This window comes from Hyla sarda, chromosome 1, assembly GCF_029499605.1.
Source record: "Hyla sarda isolate aHylSar1 chromosome 1, aHylSar1.hap1, whole genome shotgun sequence".
Taxonomy (NCBI): Eukaryota; Metazoa; Chordata; class Amphibia; order Anura; family Hylidae; genus Hyla; species Hyla sarda.
In genome coordinates this window covers 128,661,853-128,675,887 of record NC_079189.1, presented here as the reverse complement: position 1 = coordinate 128,675,887, position 14,035 = coordinate 128,661,853, and the positions used below count along the sequence as shown (strand labels likewise).

General features: G+C 42.5%; 1 long non-coding RNA gene across 1 annotated transcript in view; it reads right to left on the bottom strand.

Moving 5' to 3' along the window:
- Positions 1-575: 575 nt before the first annotated feature.
- Positions 576-14,035, bottom strand: part of LOC130358235 (uncharacterized) — a 48,817-nt gene continuing 35,357 nt past the window's right edge. Inside the window, exon 4 of the long non-coding RNA XR_008889438.1 lies at positions 576-1,224. This is a non-coding gene — a long non-coding RNA (uncharacterized LOC130358235). The remainder of the gene's footprint in view (positions 1,225-14,035) is intronic.

The following is a 14,035-nucleotide window of genomic DNA, read 5'->3' as shown; positions in this document are numbered from 1 at the left end:
CAAGTGAACATGCTTGTATGGTTTTTTTTTTTTTTTGGGCGACAGGTACTCTGTAACTATATTTGATACCATTTTCTCTAATTCCTACAAATGAATATATGATTTACATTCAAATTGTTGTGAGATGTGGATTCAGAAAAATAAATATCTTCATTTCTTTGTTTTTCATACTGATAGCATTCCATAGCAAAAACAAACAAACAAAACCTGTTAAAAATAAGTGTAGGTTTTTAGTTTTTATGTAATGTATGCATAGTGGATCTCAGTGATCAAAGCTTTCTAAAGGTATAACTGTCTTTGTTGCCAATAGCAACCAATTACAGCACAGCTGGTAAGTTTTTTGCTTTTTTTTATTTTTTTATTGAAAGCTAAGCATTTGATTGCTATGGGCAACATAAATATTTATTTATTTTATAAACTTTTGATTAATCCACCTCAATGGATTTAAAAAGTTTTTAAAATTTAGCATTTACCTCTTTTAAAAAGTTCTTTTTGATATATTATAGTCAGAACATGTGATCTTCTAATTAATATTTCTTCAGTAGTTTCACTTTAATGCTCTTCTAAGGCTCCTTTCACACTCTACTATTGCTCCGTTACAAAGGGACGTTAATGGCTCTTTTTTTCTTACTACTTTGGCTGCCATTAACATCCCTTATTGTAACAGAGCAAAACAGGAGTTATAACGGGCAAAGAGGATCCCATTCACTTGAATGAGATTCCCCTATCGTCTGTTATAAGTCCCGTTATGATTGCAGGAGAATTGTGCCTAATTGTGGAGCGGCAGTAGTGGATCACCTTATATACCCTTCTCCACGTTGTGCTGGCTTATGCACAACTTGTTTTGGTAAGCGTTACTTTACATTGAGCGTTTTGCATGATCTGGCGTTAATACATTATGGAGCGCTCCTTCTTTGTCTTTTTCTACTGTTAATAAAGGGTAGATAAAGAACTTCAGCTATTAACATAAGGGAAAACTTTTCTGTTTAAAAAAATACTTTTGTAAGCGGGTTTCCCGGGTTTTGCTTACATGCGATTTATTTATCAAGGTCGTGAAACTATTTGATAAATAGGTCACATGTAAGCAAAAGTAAGTAAAAAAAAAAAATTGTCATATAAAAGCCATACGTTTGTAAAGAATGATAAATCTCCTTCGATGTCTTTTCCTGCTTTATTTGCACATTGTTTTATGTGTTTCTTCCAGGGGCCGGATATTGCTACTTCCTGAAAAAGAGAAGACAAGCAAAAATTTAAAAAAGAAATAAAATAGACAAATGGGAGCCAAAACTTCCTAAAATGAACAATTAACTGTGTACATAGAAACAAGCACAAACAGTGCATTCTGCAGGTATTTGAAAAATAGGATTCTTATTTGGCTCATGTAGCTTATTTGGCTTATCTATCCTTCCTAATACTCATAATTATATTGGAAATGCCAGTGCATTCAACATAGTAAGGAGATTGTGATTGGTTGACTATCTGCTGTGTATGGAGACTACCGACAAATGACAAGAAGTATTGGACATGTTGAATCTCAATGCCTGATCCTTTTGTTCTCTTAAGAGATAAGCTACTGCCACTGGTGTCTGGCAGTGGCTTTCTCTCCTTTCCCTGGCAGAGCAAAGTTTGCATGTGTATGGGTGATTCAAAATGAATAGGTGTTTGAAGGTGTATAGACACCGTTAGAGCTATCATTAGTGCATTACACATAGGGGGAGATTTATCAAAACTTTTGCAAAGTAAAAGTTGCCCAGTGGTCCATAGCAACCAATCAGATTGCTTCTTCATTTTGCAGAGGCTTTGTTAAAAATGAAAGAAGCAATCTGATTGGTTGCTATGGGCAACTTTTCCTCTGGACAAGTTTAGATAAATCTCCCCCATATTGTTTGAGTTAATAGGGTTGGTATATTTAGAAGGTCAATGACTCAATAGGCATCCGGACAACAATGGGGAGTGTCACAGAATATTTAAAAGGAATGAATCAATAAAACATTTTTTTTTACTGATTAGAGCCAGATACAGATATATGTTGGTTTATTATTTAAGAGAATAATGTTATCTCTGTTTGCTGGTAAGAGTTGCAGACACTGTTAGCTAGCTGTTAGGGTATGAAAGCAAACTATACCTTTCATAGTGTTGATGGTGTTTGCAGAACTTTTAAAATTGCCTTTTTATTTCTTAGCCAAGTGTCAAGGGGGCTGGGCTGAAGTGTTACAGCCTGGCACTCTTTTATATTACCTTCCCCTTGATTGTCACACAGAGTCCTGTACATCAGCGAAGGTGAGGTTTTTCCACCATCAGTTCCAGGAATTGTACAGTTTGCTTGCATACCTTAACAGCTATCCTAGGGAGTTAGCAACTGAGAGAATCCCTTTAATATCTGTTATCTTCTCATTGTACATTCTTATGTAATTTTTTTTACATTATTGTAAAGACAACCATATTTCTTGAGCTTCTACTCTGGAACAGCATTTAGAGATATGCTGTACAGCAGCCCTATGGATATAGGAAATAATAGACTGGAAGGGACTCTATTGAATTTTTTCAGAGAGATTTCTATGCATGCTATGCGACATGTGCTGAGATCATTGTACAGAGAAGGGAAGAGACTGAACTACCTATTGTGAATGGCCTAATACCATCTTATCTATACTGATGTCACCTTTCATTGTACTCCTGCCTGTAAAGATAAGCAGGAGACTCCTGTAAAGTGGTCTGTACAAAATTATTAGGCTTAGTGGCAAGAATGAAAGATTAAATGAATTAACTATTTTACAATATAGATTTGTAAAATAGAAAATTAGAAAAAGCATCACTTAAAATTATGAAAAAGATATATTTAACATATAAACTTTCCCTTTAAGATATGTTAGTGTCCAAGCCTTAGTCCCTAAGAATCAGATCTGGTAAACATTTACTGATGGGAAACGAGACATTGTAAGAGTGAATAGTGAAGAGAGGGTGGGCCGTAATGGCCCTATAGCTTGCAATTTACAATGCTTTATATCCATTTATTATAAAAGAAGTGTAACGTATGAAAATTATTGAAGTCTACAACTGGTTCAGGTTCAACATTCTCTGTGACTAATATTGATCTTAAGCACTTACTTTGTATTAACTTTGCTCATTTAACCTCTTTTTTTAGTGTTATCACTCGAGAATTTTAGAAAAATTTGATTAGGCCGATTTGCCAAATTTTCCCAAAAAATTTGGTTCCATCCGAATTTATTCAGGGTGAAATGCTATTAAAAATGGCTATTTCTGGCCTACAGAGTGCCTCAATAGGGCTGAAAAACACTTTGCCTTGCTGTAACACGCATAGGGTGTGTGCTGGGTTAGTGAAATAATACTGTTATTCAGTATGATATGCAGATCAGGGGTGTCGCTATTAGAATCACTGTTGCAGAGCGGCACAATGACAGAGCCTGGAGGTGGAATCAGTATGAAGAGACTATATAGTGGCTGAATGACACAGCGTGCAGGTGGCGGCAGGATGAGGAGAACATATAGTGCCTGAATGACAGCCTGGAGTTGGCAGTAGCATGAGGAGACCACATAGTGGCTGAATGACATAGCTTGGAGTTGGTGGCAGCATATAGTGGGTGAATGACACAGCGTGGAGGTGGCGGCAGCATGAAGAGAACATATAGTGACAGTATGAGACAGCTTGGAGCTGGTATCAGCATGAGGAGAACATATGGTGGCAGAATGAGACAGCCTGAAGGTGGCATCAGCATGAGGAGAACATATGTTGGCAGAATGAGACATCCTTGAGGTGGCAGCAGCAGCATCAGGAGTCCTGAAAGTGACCCGGTGACAGAGTGGTGTGGTGGGTGGCAATACCAGTACCTAATGACGAAGGTGGGTGAAAAAAGGAGAACTTTAGCTGAGGCAGGTAGGCAGAAGAAAATCTTCTCTCTTTTGTAAAAGTGTTAAGGTGCACAAGTAAGTATTGAGGATATGCATTACGTAAAACTCAACTTTTAATAATATACCCAGGATAAAATATGTTAACCCAAATTTTTTTTTTAATCAAACAAAAGGAAAGGTGTGCAAGAAACACCATGTGCCACCTACACCACCAAGTATTGATGTGATGCAAAGACCTCAAATAGGTGGAAGGGAACAACATATGGTAGAACCCATACACCTGTGTCTGTCACTCACTGACCACTGGGGGCCCGCCACTGTACACTGCTTGCTGACTGATTGACGGACTACATACAGTCAGTCAGTCAGAGTCCTTTGAAAATGTGGTGGGCCCCCTCACATGCTGGGCTGGTGCTACCGGGGGACCCGGTGCACATTCGACAGGGCAGCCAGTCTTTCCCCGTTACTCAACTGCTACTTACATGTGCCTTTGGATATTACCTGGCGGAAATGCGTGCGGTGAGTGACGCCATCGCAAGCGCTGCACCGGGACACCGACGTCCTGATTTTGTCGTACTTTTGGAAAAAATCATAACTACATGCACAAAAATGAATACATTTAAAATTGTCCTCTTCAGACCCCTAAAACTTTATTTTTCCACGTACAGGGCTAATTTTTTGTGCCGTGAGCTGAAGTTTTTATCAGCACCATGTTTATTTTGATGGAACTTTTTGATCACTTTTTATTCCTTTTTTTATGGTATAAAAATTATTTTGGACTTTGGAATTTTTTTGGTGCGTACGCCATTGACTGTGCGTTTAATTAATGAAATATTTTTAGTTCGGACATTTAGGCACGCAGTGATACCACATGTTTATTTTTATTATGTTCATATATTTTTTATATGGAATTTGGGAAAAGGGGGGTTAAAGGGGTATTCCAAGAATTTTTTTATTTGACTATGCTACAGGGGCTGTAAAAGTTAGTGTAGTTCACAATATAGTGTCTGTACCTGTGTATGACAGTTTTCTCACAATTCTTCAGTGATTTTCACCCCAATATATATTTTAACAGCATACAAAATCACTGTTGTCTCAGATTTTTCCCAGCTTGCAATGCGGCAGAGACCTGACTCACTAGTAAGCTGATGACAGGGAGCCTGTCTGCTTCAATGGGTGGAGGAATCGCTTGGTGGGAGAGAGATCGATCTACAACTAATGCAACAGCTGTTTGATGTATGCAGCTCATTTCTGTTTCATTGGGTGGGGTGGCTGATGTGTGGGAGGGAGGAAAATGGAATTGTGGGATTTGTAGTCATAAAAAGAAAAAAAAAGTCAAACAGGAAATACTAGTTCACAAAAAGCTATCCACAGTGTTATGGTAATCTCACAACATGGCCATTTAGCCACAAGACAAGCGCAGATCCTTCTTAAGCATGTCCATTACTGCCTGCCAGGTACGTACTAAAATTACTTTATGGTGGATAACCCCTTTAAACTTTTAATAAGGAAGGGGTTAATGTGTGTGTGTTTTTAAACTTTTTTTTATATTATTTTTTTACACTTTTAATCCCCTTAGGGGGCTGAATCATTTCATTCCTCATACAGATCAATGTGGTTCCATAGAACCACATTGATCTGTGTGCTCTGCGCTCGATTTATAAAGCCTGGTCATTCTGACGCCGCAGATGAAACAGGAGCAGAGGTAAGCCCTCAGGCTACCACCACTGGACCACCAGGGACGGGATAAAGGCACCTTTAGATGCCGCTGTCACCTTTCTGGTGATTTGATGCATCGTGCATTAGTGGGTGGAAATCTTGGCTGATCTATGCCTGATTCATCTTCACAAAGGTCAGTATCTCCACATTTCTCGTGGACAGACTAGTTCTCCTTGGGGTTACTGTGGTCCCCGCTGCACTAAACACCAGCTCTGATGGCACACTACTGACCGGGGCAAGACAGTTTTCCAGGGCAAACTCGGCTAGTTGCGGCCACAAATCAAGTTTGGCTGCCCAGAAGTCCAGTGGATCTTCAAGGTGTGTTGGCATGGTCAAGTCAAGGTATGCCACCACCTGCTGGTTCAGGTCCTGCTCCAGGTCTACCTGCTGCTGATAAGTTGCTTCACTATGCGGGTGAAGAAAGCTGGTACTGCTCTTGCCACCCCACCACTCCCTAGCAGCCATGGCAGTGGAAGGGGAGCACAGAGGGCCCCCCCGAATCAGACCTGCGAGAGGATGGACAATGGCGCAGATAGGCATGGGCCCACTGACTACGTAGGATGTCTCTGTAGTAGGTCAGTATGTCCTCCCTTTATGCCGGTAGTGAGGATCCAATAAGGTGGAGAGCCAGAAGTCATCCATGCCAAATGGTGACAATTCGGTGGTCACTACGCAAGCGAGCATGCATTATGCCATTTGTGCAAGTGACTAGGAAGGACTTCCTGCCTCCATCTCCACTGCATACTGCCACGGTGTGTCTGGGTGCTCTGTCTCGCCTTCCTCATAACCCTCTAGCTGCTCCTGCTCCTCCTCTCCTGTCAGATGACTAGAAAAACCACCCATCTCGTGAAAACTAAAAAACTGTGCTCCACTGTGCCCCTCCTCCTCCTTCTCCAGTTCAGCCCCCGCAGGGCTTATGTGGCCGTGAGATGTAGGCGCCACGTCTCCATTGCCCTGACCAGCCATAATTTCCAACACGTGTTCAAGTAGATGAAGCAGTGGAAAGATGTTGTTCATCCTGTAAACCTGGCGACTGACTAATAATGTGGCTTCCTCAAAGGGCCTGAGCAAACGGCACCTCTCAGCTGCCACTGGTTGACATTGAAGTTACACAGGAGAATCCCCTATCCGCCTGGATCATCAAGAAATCGGTGATGGCTTTTCTCTGTTCGTATAGTCGGTCTAACATATGGAGGGTGGAATTCCAATGTGTGGAAACGTCGCAAATCAGACTATGTTGGGGGATGCCGTTCTGACGCTGCAACTCAAGGAGGGTGTGCTTTGCGGTGTACGAGTGGCTGACATGCATGCAAAGTTTCCTTCCCTTTGTTAGGATGTCTTGCAGATGGGGGGAACACTTCAGGAACAACTAGATTGAACATGTGTGCTGTGCAGGGCGCATATCTCAGGCTTCCTGGTCGCAGCGCAGACAAGATGTTCTTCCCATTGTCAGTCACCATGGTTCCCATTTCCAGTTTTCGTGCAGTAAACCATGATTCGATTTCTTGATGAATGACTTTTAGCAGTTCCTCCCCTGTGTGATTCCGTTCACCAAGGCAAACCATATGAAGAACAGCGTGACACCGCCGTGCCCTGAACACATGGTATGCTGGAGGGGCACTGAGAATTGTCCGTGCAGCGAAGGCTGAGGACACGGTGGAGGATGAGGAGGCGGAGTCGCACACCATCACAGGACCAACGGCTTGAGAGCATGGAGGCGGAAGCGGTGTGACCTGTTCAAGTTGCTGTTGTGGATGTGCAGGAACCACTTTCACCTAGTGGGCCGTAAAGGACATGTATTGTCCCTGACCGTAGTTACAGCTCCACATGTCGGTGCTGCTGTGCACTTTGGTACACACTGACAGGCTCAAGGACTGGCCCACCTTCTGTTCCACAAAATTGTGCAGGGCTGGTACTGCCTTTTTCGCAAAGAAATGACGGCTTGGGACTCTTCACCTTGGCTTGGCACAAGCCATCACTTCTCTGAAACGTACAGAGTCCACCACTTGAAGAGGGAGGGACTGCAGCACCAGCAATTTGGACAGGAGCACATTCAGCTTCTGTGCCGTTGGATGAGTGGGTGCATACTGTTGTCTCTTGGACATGGCTTTGCCGATGGATTGCTGGCAGAATGACTGACTGGATGTAGGAGGAACAGGAGCATGTGGAGCGACAAAAGATGGGTATGACATCCAGCTCCCTTCGGCTGAGGTGGTGGAGCCTTGGCTGGCTGAAACAGGGAGTGGCTTGCAGGCTGGACCACCACATCGGAGCCACGGTTCTCCCAGGCCGCCTTATGGTGACGCTGCATATGTTGATGCTGGGCTGTGGTGCCAACATTCGGACCCTGGCCACGCTTCACCTTCTGCGGACACATCGTGCATGTGGCCAGGTTAACATTTTCCGGATGCTTGCTGAAAAACTGCCACACCGCCGAGTAGCTGATTTTCCCACCAACAGTCCGTACTGATTGAATGCTACTGCCGCCAACTCCAGAAAACCCCGTTCCACTACCTCCCGGGTCATCTATTTCCGGGTCAGTGGTATAAATATGATGTTGGGGTACAGAGCAGCGATACAATGGGTATGCATCAGGCACCTTATATTATGATGGCATGCACTTTATTCTGAGTAGCGGTTTTGCACTCTTTCGTTTTATGTGAAGGGTTAAATATAGAGATTTCTAGCACTCATTTGACAGCTATATAGTTGTGGGACAATTGTAGGATACATGCAATTATTCCCCTCTCCATGTATGAATCATAGTCTGACATTTAGATAGGTGCTCCCAGATATATTTTGTTATTACATATGCTCTCTGTTTGGTTGCCCGGCCTAATTTCTGTGGCCCTCACTTTGTCCAGTTTTTGAGACTGCTGTATATATTTTATGAATTGTGTTTTCAATAAAGTTATATATTTTATAAAAGCAGTATAGTGTGAACACTATTCCTCCCTATGTGTTATGCCTCCCAGGAAGGTAGGCTGCCGCAAAGCAGGTGGTCTACCCCGGGCACTTTTGGCTCCAGACTTTCCACTTCTGCCACCATGCTGTCTGCCAACCATGCTACCACCTTTCTGGCTCAGCTGCTGCCTCACGGGCAACCTGCAACCCACTTCTGATGAAGCCCCTTCTGCACCCAAGTGTGACTGGCATCATCATCGAGTTGTGCCTGCATGTCACTGATGTCCCCCTCAGGTTCCTCAACAGTGTCTGCTTCAGGAGCCTGAACACTAGCAACACCACCTCCCACGCCACTCTCCTCATCTCTACTTGCCCACCTAGCGGAGGAAGCGACGGATGTCTCCTCCACCTCTTGGTTGGGCAGTAGCTGCTGACTGTCCTCTAGTAGATCGTCCTCACTAAATAGTGGAGCATAAGATACTTCTGTGGGGGAGGGATCAGCATAGGACAGATGCAATGGGTGGACAGGGACTGCTTCCGGCCAAGTCAACTGAGGGTTGTGTCTGAGGAACCCACCGTCTGTAAACTGGGAGTGTCAGATGTCACTTGTGATGAAATGGATGACCATGTTAACCAATCAATGATGTCAGATGGGTTGCTGGTTGAGACATGACCGCTAGCTGATATCGGGAGCTCAGGCCTCTTGCTGCAACTTCTGCTGCCACTCACCCCTAGTCTGCTGTGACCTCTGCTTGATAAATTTAGGCCTCTGCCACTCCTCCGTGCATGGCTTGGCACTTCTCTGCCTCACATACTTAGTGCATATATGGGTGGAGTACAATATGCTTCACTACTCTTAAAACAGTATTTGTGTACAACCCCAGCCGATGAGTACTTTTGGCTGGACTTTCACAGTATCTAGGCCCTTAAGACTTTAACAAGAACAAAATAGTGCACCACTTAGATGTATGTATGTGGTATGCACTTCTGAGGGGAGGACAATGCACTCCAGTACGCTAAAAAACAGTATTTGTGAACAGCACCAGCAGTACACACCAGTGCTGCAGCACACAGTCGCTGTGTACTACACCCAAAATGGCACTCTCTCTCAATTTCACTCCCTCCTCTATCAGTGCTTCTAGGCTGGATTTGGGCTTGAAGTGAATTGCTGCTGTAAAAAAGTTTTTCTGTGCAACACTCTGCTCTCTGTCCCTTTCTGTAATAGAATGCTGATGTGACTAGGAGGTGAATTGCTGCTGTAAAAATGCTTTTCTGTGCTTCTGTGCATGTCTGTCCCTCTATCTCTCTGCAATAAAAGGCTGAAGTTACTGGCTGCAAGAAGGCTGACGATTATATAGGGCTGTGACATCACAGGGGTGACTGGCTGCTGATAGGCTGCATCCTGCATGTGGCTCAGGGTCATCCCACCTACCCTTGTTCCTGCCTTCCCAGGATTCCTTGCCCCATGTCCTCACATGTGGATCTGCCATTTTAGATGCCTGGAGCCTGGACCGCACTAAATGGAGTTTAATGAAGCTATTCTCATGATCAAATCGCTATTCTCATGATCGAATATACGCATTCGTTGCAAATCAAATTTTTCTGAAATTCGTAACAAATTCGGATTCATCAGATTCTATTCGCTCATCCCTAGTTATCACTTCAGCCACTTGAGGCTCTAAGTATTGCTCCAAGTGGCTCCATACCAAGAAATTTGGGAAATTCTGCCTCTTTCCTTTTCCTCTATTTCCTTGCTTACTTAATAGTCTACCTGATTTTTAACCATCTCTTTCCTTCTGACTTTTGTCGGTTATCTTAATGTTTTAATTTTTTGGGGATTCTCTTTTTTTGCTTTGAAAATCCTCCCTTACTCTTTACACTCTTTTAAACACATAATTTTTGGGAGTTACAATGTATATTTGATATTTTTGTGTTAAGTGCTCGAAATACAATTAAAGATTTATAAAACAGACTGAACACTCAAAGTAGAAGTATTTTATTACTGGTGGCTAGAAAAGGAAGATTAAAATTCTACAACAGCTGCTGCCTCAGTCAGTCAATTGGAATGTAGGTAATAAAAACATTAACAGCTGCTACACACCAAAAACCACAAAGGTTACTGCAGGTGTAGCCTTTACCTCCAGTGACATACTGTATACTGTGTGTGTGTGTTTTATGATACAGAGATTTTCTGGCAGCAAATGTGGATTACATTTTACCCTCAAGTATCCTTATGAACTGCATGTTCAATTCCTGCCATGTCTTATGCGGGACTATGTGCATGACCTCTCCAGTGAGTGCGGTCATGCCTCATGAAGCCCCTATGTTTCAGAAGGTAACTGTGTTCCATTGTAAATTAAATGGACCTACATTGGGATTTTTTGAGTTTATTTCTGTTACAAACCTCATAATAAGCTAAACATTGTATGGATTGGAAATGTAACATAATTTGCATGGCCACATTTTGCCAAATACAAAATAGCATGACTGCATTAAGGTCTTGTGTCATGTTCATTTTCTTTTTGTCTTGCCATCTACTTTATAAAGTGAATATTTACATGGTAAAAGGTGGAAATTCATGGTGGAGAATATGCTCAACCACTGAAAATGTTTACTTAAAGGGGTATTTCAGGAAAAATTATATATAATATAAATATATATATATATATATATATGTATAATATCAACTGGCTCTAGAAAGTTAAACAGATTTGTAAATTCGGGTAGAAAACAGACATGGTGCACATCTACAATCTTGTATAATGATCCAATTGCTTCTCAGCATAATATCAAAAACTAACAGGTTGTTAGTATACATTTTTGATCAAAAAGTACAAGCCCACTCACCACGTCAAGGCCACCTATTTAGAGTGGGTCCCTAATGTCCCTAGCATAAAATGGCGTAGCACTGGGCGGCGACCACCACCACCACCGCCGCCGCGACACCAGTGCCCACGGGGGGGGGGGGGGGGGGGGGGCTGGGAACGACCCACTGGCAGAGCGGCCCCAATGCCACTCAAACCAGTCTATACGGCGCCACGGCAGCAACGGACGCCGCACAGCACCACACCTGTGTGAACAAGGTGTAATAGCTCACTTACCAAGCTCTCCCAGTCAGACTAGGAGGCTGCTAGGAAAGAAATGACACTTGTGTAGCTAACTACTACTTATATAGGGTTGGACTGAGGGGGTGGGGAAGAGTGCAGACACATGTTCAAACAAAAAAGAGGAGGGGATAGAAAACACAGTGTGAATTCAGGTAGAAAACAGACATGGTGCACATCTACAATCTTGTATAATGATCTGATTGCTTCTCAGCAGAATATCAAAAACTAACAGGTTGTTAGTATACATTTTTGATCAAAAAGTATATACTAACAACCTGTTAGTTTTTGAAATTATGCTGAGAAGCAATTGGATCATTGTGCAAGATTGTAGATGTGCACCATGTCTGTTTTCTACTTAAGTACACATTGTGTTTTCTATCCCCTCCTTTTTTCTTTTTTTTTTAAACATGTTGTCTGCACTCTTCCCCACCCCCGCAGCCCAACCCTATATAAGTAGTAGTTAGCTACACATGGGCCTTTTCTTTCCTGGCAGCCTCCGCGTTTGACTGGGAGAGCATGGTAAGTGTGCTAGAACATCCTGTTCACACTGGTGTGGTGCTGTGTGGCGTCCGTTGCTGCCGTGGCTGCGGGGGGGGGAATGTGACCCATGGACTGGTTTGAGTGGCGTTGGGGCCGCTCTGCCAGTGGGTCGTTCCCCCTGTGGGCATTGGTGTCGCGGCGGTGGTGGTCACCGCCCAGTGCTGCGCCATATTATGCTAGGGACTTTAGGGACCCACTCTAAATAGGTGGCCTTGATGTGGCGAGTGGGCTTTGTACTTTTTGATCAAAACGTATACTAACAACCTGTTAGTTTTTGAAATTATGCTGAGAAGCAATTGGATCATTGTGCAAGATTGTAGATGTGCACCATGTCTGTTTTCTACTTAAGTACAGATTTGTAAATTACTTCTATTAAAAAATCTTAATCCTTCCAATAATTATCAGCTGCTGAAGTTGAGTTGTTGTTTTCTGTCTGGCAACAGTGCTCTCTGCTGACATCTCTGCTTGTCTCGGGAACTGCACAGAGTAGAAGAGGTTTGCTATGGGGATTTGCTTCTAAATTGGGCGGTTCCCGAGACACGTGTCATCAGAGAGCACTTGGACAGAAAAGAAAAACTCAACTTCAGCAGCTCATAAGTACTGAAAGGATTAAGATTTTTTTTAATAGAAGTAATTTACAAATCTGCAAAGTAATGGATTGTCAGCTCACCCGGTCACTGCACGGCAGAATAATCCTCCAAGTTTAGAAGAAAGCAGATAGATGCCAGCGGATTAGAAACTTCACCGTGGACATTTTTTAAATGTTGTTTCGATACATTCGATGCGTTTGTGTATGAACTGCCGCCAATACCCCTCAAATGTTCTTGAATACGCTTTTTTAATGGTCTTTCGGTGCTGTCAATATAAGAAATTTCGCAGCTCATTAAAAAATGTCCATTGTGGCAACGTCTCTGATTTCTCCTTTTCAGGTTTTGAAGTAGTTGATTTACCAGATAGGGGAGGTGATCGTGTAAAATTATTACATAACAGAGAAATCTTTTGGATCTATTCCCTATGTACTTTTCAACCGCACGGTCTGAATTTAATGTCAGATGTTATTCTACATTGTTGATTGTTCATGTAACTGCAGCTTAATGGAAACTGTCATTTTTGATGAATATGTTAAATTATAGCTGTCATAGTTATATTCCCTTGTTTGTGTTTAGTTTCCCTACATACACGGGTAAAGAAATTGTTTTATGTAATGATATTTGTATCACAAAACAAATTTGTCTCATGCTGTATTTACTTGTACCTGTGGTGCCTAGCTGAAGGGAATTTGAAAGTTTTGGAACTCAATGGGTTAATCCCAGGATAGTGGTTTTCACACACCTGTTCCATTTGCATGACTGGATATATCCTTCTCCCTTTGGCTTCCCGCCATGCATCTGATGAAAGGTCACATGACCTGAAACGCGTCATGCTTGCCACTTATTCCAAGGTTTTTATCCGTTTGTATTATTTAAGTCTCTCCATGTCCATGCTTTTAATGCGATGAAAATAAAGGTGAAGCTCCTTATCCGCTGGCATCTATCTGCTTTCTTCTAATTTACAAATCTGTTTAACTTTCTGGAGCCAGTTGATATATATAAAAAAAAAGTTTTTTCCTGGATAACCCCTTTAACTTGGCTAATATGCCTCTTGCCATATAAACATGGACAGCGATGTAGCTACACTGAATGCAGGTTTAACAGTTGCATTCTGGCTGTGATTTCTTTGGGGCCCATATTTGCATTGGAGCCCAGAAGCTTGGAACTTGCTTTGATTTTGGTCTTTGTTTTACCAAAACTAGGGGTGAAACCGACAAAAATATAATGGAAAGATTGACACCAATAAAAATATCAAAATGAGGATCAAAATAGGACCCAAAATAATGTGTGTGAACCCGGTCTTAG